Here is a 10395-nt window from a genome sequence, read left to right on the forward strand (position 1 = left end):
TCGGAATTATCACCTGCACTAGATTTTTTGTTAATGGCCGAATCAGTGGGTTCAGGTTCGGCCTCTCCCATATTGGCAAGACAAGACATCGGTCTTTGAGAGATATGAAACATGCCATGATCAACATGATATCCAGATGCTTGCTGTGCCAACTCATTTGCTTTCCAGTTGTCATGTCTAGATATATGTGCAATGCTAAAACAATCCAAAGTAGAAATTATATCTAGACATTTATCAAGATAAACATTAAGTGATTCGTCAAAACACTGAAAGATTCTAGATATTTGCTGCACTACTAGTAACGAATCACCGTAAGCCTCAATATGTGTAACACCTATAGCAAGTAACATCTCTAGACCGAATAACAATGCTTCATATTCGGCTTGATTGTTTGTGCAAAAATATTCTAAGCGGCATGAGGCTTCAAAAACAGCACCATGAGGAGATATATAAACAATACCAACACCTTGGCCATTGCTACAAACTGAACCATCAAAATACAATCTCCATGACACTAATGAAACAAGGTTCATATCAACATCATGCTTGTCATTAATCCGATGTTCAACAATGAAATTAGCAACAATTTGGCCTTTCATGGATTTTAGAGATTCATAAGCCAAATCATACTCAATCAAAGTATAAGCCCACTTGCCAATTCTACCACTAAGAATTGGCCTATGCAACATGTACTTAATGACATCGGTTTGACAAGCTACTACACAAGCACTTGGCACTAGGTAATGTCTCAATTTTGTGCAAGCGTAATATAAGCATAGACATAGTTTTTCAATAAATGTATACCTTGTCTCGGCGTCCAATAAACGTCTGCTCAAATATGTAATGGCATGCTCTTTTCCTTCGGTATCTTGAGTCAAAACAGCACCAATAACACCTTCCTCTGCTGCGATATAAAGTTTGAAAGGCTCTCTATGCTTGGGTTCTTTCATCACCGGAGGAGTGCACAAATAATTCTTGATCATATCAAAGGCTTCTTGCTGTTTTGCCCCCCAAGTGAAATCAACATCATTCTTTAACCGAAGGATAGGAGTAAATGCATCAACTTTCCCTGACAGATTAGCTATGAACCTTCTCAAATAATTGACTTTGCCAAGGAACTTTTGCATATCTTTCTTGCATGTCGGAGCCTCCACTTTCTGTATGGCTTCTATCTTTTTGGGATCAATTTCGATGCCATCTTCATGAATAACGAAACCCAAAAATTTGCCAGCTGACACGCCGAATGCACACTTCAAAGGATTCATCTTCAGTCCATACTTTTTCATTCTTTCAAAAGCTAAACGCAAATCGGCCAAGTGAGATTCAAAAGCATCCGATTTGACAACAATATCATCAATATAAACTTCAAGTATGATACCGAGTAAATCATGAAAAATCAAATTCATAGCTCTTTGATATGTGGCCCCAGCATTTTTTAATCCGAATGTCATCACTGTCCACTCGAACAATCCAAGAAAACCAGGACATCGGAAAGCTGTTTTGTACATGTCCTCTTCAGCCATAAAAATTTGATTGTATCCGGCATTACCATCTAGAAAGCTAATAACCTTATGTCCAGAAGCATCATTAATAAGCATATCAGCTATTGGCATGGGATACTCATCTTTGGGTGTAGCCCTATTCAAATCTCTGAAGTCAATGCACACCCTCAACTTGCCGGATCCCTTCTTCTCCACTGGGACAATGTTAGAAATCCACTCGGCATACCTGCAAGGTCGAATGAAATTAGCTTCAAGCAGTCGACCGATCTCTTCCTTGATCCGGTCATATGTTTTCGGATTAAACTTTCTGGCCCACTGTTTATAAGGTCTAAAACCGGCCTTTATAGGTAACCGATGCTCCACTAGCTCTCGGCTCAACCCTGGCATCTCATGATATTCCCATGCAAAGCAACAAACATATTCTTTCAATAGCTCGATTAATTTAGCTTTACAATCGGCTTTCAAATTTTTGTTTATAAATGTCGGTCGACTGACTGATCCATTTCCGATATCTACCTCTTCTAACGGATCGGCCGTGTAAAACCTTGTCCAAGTTTATCCATGTCATCCAACTCCTCAATAAACTCATACATATCGTTCTCGCTGGACCGATATTTTGCAAGACGTTTTTGTAACCACTCGGAACTAGGATCCATTTAAACATATCATACCTTGGAGCCGATTGCATTCAGTCGGCTTTAAAGACACGGGCACAAAACCATTCTTGGTCGCGCTGAGAAAATCAAACTCTGATAAGTCACGTCCCGTCAAGCAAGTAGCATTGAGATGTTGCCAATCCACCGATGCATCGGCCAAAGCAACACAGGCCGAGTTATCCGCATGAATGACTTCCACTTCATCGTCAACCCACTGAATCAAAAACTGGTGCATAGTGGATGGCACGCACTGGTTTGCATGAACCCAATCACGGCCTAGTATAATGTTGTAGTTACCTTGCACCTCAGCGACAAAGAATGCAGTAGCCAAAGTTTTGCTTCCGACTGTAAGCTCCACATACATCACACCTTTGGCTTCAGTTCTCTCTTTGCCTTCAAACCCGTTGAGCACCATATTGGTCTTGATCAATTCTTCATCAGGCAAACCCAATTTCTTGAAGACCGAATAAGGCATAAGATTTACCACAGCACCTCCATCCACAAGCATCCGAGTGAGCGGTGACCCATTGATATGACCTCTGAGATATAACGGTTTCAGATGCGTTACTGGTTCTTTTGGCTTCTCGAATATTGCATTTTTAGGGCCAAAATCTAGTTGAGCCACTTCCCCTTCCTCATCTACAGCACGAAACTCAGCAGGTAAGTAATATACCATATTGATATCCATACCTTCATGAACCGGTGTAGACTCATAATCCAACATATCAGCCTCTTCTTCAAGTGGATCGACTGATTCTGAAATCTGGTCGAGTGAAGGAGAAGTAGGAAGTGTTGTAGACGATGTAATAGCTGTCGCATCGTCCTCCTTGGGTGGTGTAGGCACTTCTGTGATAGATGTAGAAGCTGATGTATCTTGTATTTGTTTAGGCCTCCACACTTGTTTTGCTGGAACCATGGGCCGAGTGTCATTGAACAACTTATCTCTTTGCTTCTCGGCCTCCTGCTCTGCCATCTCTTGACTCCTTAACCTCTGTAGTTTCCTCTTCTGTGTCTTTGTTAGCCCTGGAGGACACCACTTTGGTCGAGTGTACTTAGCATCTCTCACCTTTACTTGGCTGGTGCTTGCTCCATGGTCATTAACCGAGTGCTTTGGCTCGATAGAAAGTATCGGCTCAGTCGGATTGCTATGCACAATAGGCTGCTGTATGGCAAATGTTTTGGTGCCCAAGATAAGTGAGTCGACATCCATTTTCTCCTTGCCTTTTCCCGACTCAACTGCTGCAACACTCGGTGACTTAACACGCCATTCTTTCCGACTTTCCAGATGTATGAAATTTCCACTCGGGCGCACCTTTTTACTCGGATGGAATCCACTTGGATGGACATCACTCTGATGGAATCCACTCGGATGGAACTCAGTCGGATGGAATCTACTTGGCCACATTTTCTCACTCGGATAGCTTCCACCAGGGTGCATTCTTACACTAGGATATTTTCCACTCGGTCGCATATTTTGACCAGCCGACTGATAATCACCGATGTTCAGTCGACCATTATATGAGTAATCAAGTCGATTCCACACAGATTGCCTCTGCTCTTCTGAAAACTGTGCTCTTGGTCCACTCGGTTTCACATACTGACTGATCATATCATTCGATGGTGACCTTGGTCGCTTCAAGTGTGGTGGCCGGTTATAGCTGGAACCAGCCGACTGATTAGCATATTTGGACAGCAACATATCAAAAGTTGGCTTGATCCGCTTGCGTTGTACTTTAGCTTCATTCACCTTCCATTTGCCAACTTCTGGACTCTTGGGCTTGACAAATTTAACTCGAGTGTCCTGCTGCACCTGTGTTTGCCCCCCGAGTGTAGGATTCTTGATGGTGATCTTGATCACTTCCTTGCCATCGGGTTGCTTATCAAGCACAACATGTCTCCCCAAAACCTTGTCGCCCTCCTTGTCTTTCCTGGGCTCACCAACAATGACATTAGCTTTATTAGCAGATTCGGCTACCTCCGGCCGAATGAGCAGCTTCTTCCCTTCTAAACCCATGGTGTTCATTGGAAAGGGCTGTTTATCAACTTGCATCTCAGAAAAGTTCAATCGTCCGTCATTAATGGCCGATTGTATCTGTCGTCGAAAAACATTGCAATCGTTAGTAGCATGAGAAAAAGAGTTATGATACTTGCAATAAGCACGCCGTTTCAGCTCTTCAAACGGCGGTAAAGTATGAGATATTCTAATAATCTTAGCCTGCAGCAAAGCATCAAATATTCTATCACACTTAGCAATGTTAAAAGTAAACTTCATCTCTTCATCACGATTCTTGTGAATCGGTTTTAGATCATTGCAAGTAAAGGGTTTGGCCTTAGATGGCCAAACAAATTCAGTAGCAAAAACATCACCCTCATCGTCCGAGTGATCACTATCATATTCCACCATATTCATCTTTGGACGATCGGCTTTGTATCTATGCACTTCTTTGAGATCTTTGCTTCGGCTTTCCTGAGCCAAAGCCCTTTGTAAGACTTGGTTAATATTTAAGAACTCATAGCCTTCTAACTTTTCTCTAATGTGAGTTCTCAAACCACTCAGCACTAGGTCTGCCAAGTCTCTCTCGGTTATCACCAAACTAAAACATCGGTTTTTCGTTTCTCTGAATCTCTTGACGTAATCGGAGACCGATTCATCATGCTTCTGTTTAACCGATGTTAGATGTGACAACTTGAGTTCATTGTCGCCGCTGTAAAAGTGATCATGAAATTTCTGCTCTAGCTGCGACCAAACTCGAATGGAACCATGTGGTAAAGAAGAAAACCATGAAAATGCGGTACCAGTTAATGATAAAGGAAATAAACGCACTTTCAACTCATTTAGTGAACCTGCTTCACCTAATTGTGCCAAGTATTGACTAACATGCTCCCATGTGGTTTTTGTGCCCTCTCCATTGAACTTAACAAAATCTGGAATTTTATATCCTGGAGGGCACTGGATGGCATCAAAGTACTCGGGGTACGGCTTTTGGTAAATCCGATTCCGAGGTAACTCAACCCCAAAATTCTCTCGAAGCATCTTAGCCATCTCCTCTCTAAGATTAGCTAGACCATCATCCATAGTGGACGATGAAGCTTGTGGCAGTGGCATAGGAGGAGTATGATTACTAGCTGTAGGTAGGAATTGTGGCAGGTATGTCGATCCATAATTTGCTAATGGCCGAGTGGTTGTAGCTGTAGGTAAGGTTGGGTTCGGCGTTGCCACCGAACCTGGCATGCTCATAACAGGATTAATGGGTGCAGCCACAATCTGATTTGTTTGGGTAGGATAATAAGCCATCGGCACGGGAGGCGCCGATGCAATAGGTAAAGCCTGATTAGGGTTTTGCACACTAGCAGCTACACCATCATTACCACTCGTCGATTGAGATGTATTCTTCTGAGCATTAGTATTTTCTATGAAAGTTTGATAGACTAGATTGTTACCATCAGCAATACGACTTTCAATCTCAGCCCACTGCTCAGGAGAAAAGGCAGTACTTACAGAGGGTTTAACCTGCTTGGCTTGCAAAGGAGGGAACTTGATTTCTTCAATCGGAGTGATGTTGCCTTGGCGATCCTTCTTGAACTTTGCAAGGAACTCCTGCAAGTCCTTCTCCTCGCGCGCCTTCTTGTACTCCTCATAGACTTGGCGATGATCGGCCGATATCTCATCAAGACTGGGCTTAATGATGTTATCGGCGTCTACCTCAGATGGCTTGGGAAGATCAGACATGGTGGATGATGATGATTGATCCTCTTCCCCAGCGGAGTCGCCAAAAAGTGTGTTGACACACGAACACGTCACGTGTACCCTCGACGCCGGGGGTGATGCACCGCAGCTCACGTCGAAGGAGACCCGACCGACAGCGCGATACGCAAGACAGTCGGCGGGTGCTTTTGCAGACCCGAAACCCCGCGCACCCGGGAGGGACCCCGTCAGGGATTGCGGCGGCTATGGGCTGCCCTAGGTCGATTCGCTCGCCCCTAGAGCCTCGGGATTCGCAGCTCTCAAACACGAGGAACAGCGAAGAACGAGAGAGAAAAACGGTGGAGAGATAAAAAGTAGACAGGAAAAAGTAGTATATTGATTTGTTCGATTGTGTGTTCTTCAATCGGCCGTCACCCCCAACATATATAAGAGGCGGCTGGACTTCCCGTACAAGTAAAGGATTCATCTAGGCTTTCCTTACAAGAAAAATTACATCAATTCGCGTCCTAGAGTCCTAGTTCTATTCCAACTCGGATTCAGTCTGAATCTGGCCCAACTTCTGTCTTCCTCCTTGTGCAGGCCGTCGAGCCTCCATATGACCTCCGATCAAGATGGCCCAAACATCAAACTTGTGCGCCTCGACGATACGAACAACTCTCATGTTGACCACTTTTTCAAATAAAGCCATCTTGAATACTTTTCGAGGTCGTTTTTACCTTCCAGTCGGACTCGGTCTTGCGGTAGACTGAATTATCCGAGTGTTGTAGTGAATTTGCAGGTCATATACTATCTCTGATGACGATGACTCCAAAACCAAAGTTTACCGTCTTGATGATACACACAACTTCTGTATTGAACACTTCTTCATCCGAGATTATCTTGATAAACTTTTGGGCACATGTTCAGTTTCACTCGGATTTGAGCTCATCCACTCGGATATTAGAGTCTTTCACTCGACTGGACCTTTTCACTCGGATGACTATATTTTCACTCGGAAGACAATCTTTCACTCGGATGATGACCACATTTTCAGTCGGAACACAATCTTTTACTCGACCGACCTTTTACTCGATCGGTAGGTTTTCACTCGACCTTTTACTCGATCGATAGGTTTTCACTTGACCTTTTACTCGATCGGTAGGTTTTCACTCGACCTTTTACTCGATCGGTAGGTTTTCACTCGACCTTTTACTCGATCGGTAGGTTTTCACTTGACCTTTTACTCGATCGGTAGGTTTTCACTCGACCTTTTACTCGATCGGTAGGTTTTCACTCGACCTTTTACTCGATCGGTAGGTTTTCACTCGAATGGTAAGCTTTCACTCGACCGGTGAGTTTTCACTCGACCAAAAACATAGCCTGATCTTGATTTGTCTCCCCAAGTCTCATATGACCTCGGATTGAGACAAATTATATATGAAAATCGATCGGCTCGACGAGACGAAACTTTTCTGTGTTGAAGGTTTTTCAATTAAAGGCCATCTTGAAGGCCGAATTTCTCACGCTTTGCATCAGACACTCATCAACGTGTGTCTGGTGTCAAGCGTAACATTTTGGTTTCTGGCCTGTCCAGACCGTATTGACTATAACTTTTGCATATGAACTCGGATTGAGATGATTTATATATGAGAATCAATTGTCTTGACGAGACGAAGACAATTCCTTTAGAGCACTCCTTCATCTGAGGTCATATTGAGGACGTAATCGGCCGAAAAGCACTCAGAACATTAAATTTTGTCACTCGGAGTATAGCTTCGGCCACTGAGATGAGGTCGAATGGCGATAGCCTAAACATCAAAGTTGTCCCACTCGACGATATGAAACTTTCTCATGCTGAAAACCCTTTCACTCTGTATTTTGCCGAAATCAGTTGTCAACAAGCAGTAGGAATTCCAAGCTCATTCCCACGAAGTCTTAGATAATAACTATCAAGAGTTTAAAATCCTAAACAGTTCAGCACCTTGTATAACCTCTTTCAATGCTTGTGGTCCTAAGGACACAAGTACCTGTAGTCGAAAAAGAGACTATATAGAGCTAGACATGCAACTATAGAAAAGAGACTTTTTTCTCCTGGGGACAAAAAAAATGCATTTATTCCCTATGGAATGAATCATATTTGTGTGTTTTTCTCAGGCGATGGGACAATAACAAAAAAAAGCAACCATTAGTGTTGCTAAGTTAGTGGACACGAGCTATTACACGTACATTTATTTGAGCATCCACCCCTAAAAAAACTAGAAAAGACGATATTATCACACACATACATCCAAAACATGTAACTTGCATACACATCAAAAAACCTACCGCCAAAAAAAAAGAAATGATTCGAAAACCCCACGGACCGACACCGCATGCACATGAAAATAGAACAAAGCAGACGTGCCACACGAAAAACCATAATGCCCGCTGGAAGAAAGCACAAGACTTATTACATTTCATTTGACGTGTGAAGGACTTAGATATGTGTTAGACAATAGTCATTCAGAATTAGCATAATGCACGTTTTTAAGCCGTGCTCCAAAAAAGTATCAATAAAATAAGAAAAATAAAAATAAACTAAAAGGAGAAAATAAAAGTGACATAAGAAAAAAAAGAAAATAGAAACAATTTTTTTTACAAAAACAGGAGAACAACAAAATCCATATAACGGTCAGCGAGTTGACAAAGATTTAGAAAAGGCAAAACAAAAAAAGACAAATACCCCACCCACCCTTAATTGCACGCGATCACCGGATGGGTTGATAAATAAAATAAAAAAACAAAATGACTAAATTTAAATTAAAACAAATGGAAAATAAAAAATAATTAAAGAAAATAAATACTAGGTAAGTGAAGTTTATACCACTACTCAAACCTACACATTGCAAAAGTCGTTGATAATAAAAAAAAAGAAGGCCAAAAGGGGTCACACGACCCTCTCGATCAAAAAGGAAAAACAGAAAAAACAAAAAGCAATGGCATCACTGCTCACGGGACCAACAATAATCACATAGAAGCCCAAGTACATGAATGAAACAACGGCCCAGGAAGAAACGAAAAGCCCAGAAGGAAAGATACGAACAAACAATCGATCGTGTAGTTAGGGCCGTGATAGCGAACAAATCCCACGTAACTCGGTCGACCGAGACTTGAGTAATTCTCAGTCGACTGAGAATTAGCACAACCGAATCTTTAACTTTTACTCCCTCTAAACACTCTTATATTAGTTTACGGAGGGAGTACATGCCAACCCCTAAATTCGTGCTTATGCATCCTATAGAGACTCGTGGAGCCTGAAGGCCCATTGTCAGCAATGTTGGCAGGATATTCGCAGCTTCTCCAGGTGTGGCAGGCATACCATCCTTGACCACTCTTTCCTTCACGAGTTTGTGGCAAAGGTTCATCAACAACAGTGGGGTTTGCAGCCCACTAGTGTTATCACCTGTATGTAGTATAGGAGTAAAAGGAAAAACATGTGTGTCGAATTACCATTTGTCGATATGTTTGTTACATCTTTAAAAGGGGTAGGGTCAACAGACCCTAGCAAAGAAGATGCTGGTGGTTCATTGACATTAACAGTCAGAGCTGCTGCAGATTTCTTTTGGTGTCGGGATACGCCAGCTTTCTTCTCATCTGATATTCGGGCATACCATCCTTCTTTACCGGTCGGTGCTTTCTTACTATCATGAGCAAATACTCATGGAGCCTGAAGTCCCATCGTCAGCAATGTTTGTTAGGTCTTTAAATGGGGAACGTTCCTCCATCGTTAAAAGCCAATTATTTTGCTTGCTGTGGTATATGCAAGGTAGATGGTCCGATACACATTAATAACATGATAGCATGGATTAGCTCAACATAGAGGAGAGAAAAAAAATACAGCACAAGTGTCAATTCAAAATTAGAGATAAACAAATACCTTTATGTTTGGAAATTCTGTTGTGTGAATATCAGCGCTATTTGAAGAGTCCCTCTAGCAGCTGGCAGCTTTATCAATGTTCAACTGTAAGTAACACAATGAACTTCCTGGGACAGGCTTGTTAACAATGATAGTATGGCTGACTTGTGTGCAAAAGTTAAGGAGCTGAAGGCTAGGTTTATTCAATCTCAGATCAACCATGTTTTGAGGGTAAGTATCTCATATTTTCATCACTTCCTTTTCTTGTCCAAGTTTACCATGCATCTGCCAGCTTTAGGTTCTGATGTATGAATGCTTGGCAGCATCTTACATTTTTTTTCCTGATAAAGGCACCATATTACAAATGTTGGTACAAATGCCTACTGTTGGTATTATTAATGTTGGTACAAATGCCTACCGTGTTTTGTAACAACTGTCTTATTCAATGGCATGAGAAGCAGCACAACAAGAGACTTGTTTAGGCATACTTGTACTGTTTGTATAAAAGCCTACAGCTTTTCGTAACAAATATTTTTCAATGGCATGAGAAGCAGCACACCAAGAAGACCCTTGGTTGTGCAATTGAAAGTGCGTTATATCGACTAAAGGGGGGGTGAATAGGCGATTTTTATGAATTCTTCATTGAGGAATTTGCCG

This window comes from Triticum dicoccoides, chromosome 7B (genome assembly GCF_002162155.2).
Source record: "Triticum dicoccoides isolate Atlit2015 ecotype Zavitan chromosome 7B, WEW_v2.0, whole genome shotgun sequence".
Taxonomy (NCBI): Eukaryota; Viridiplantae; Streptophyta; class Magnoliopsida; order Poales; family Poaceae; genus Triticum; species Triticum dicoccoides.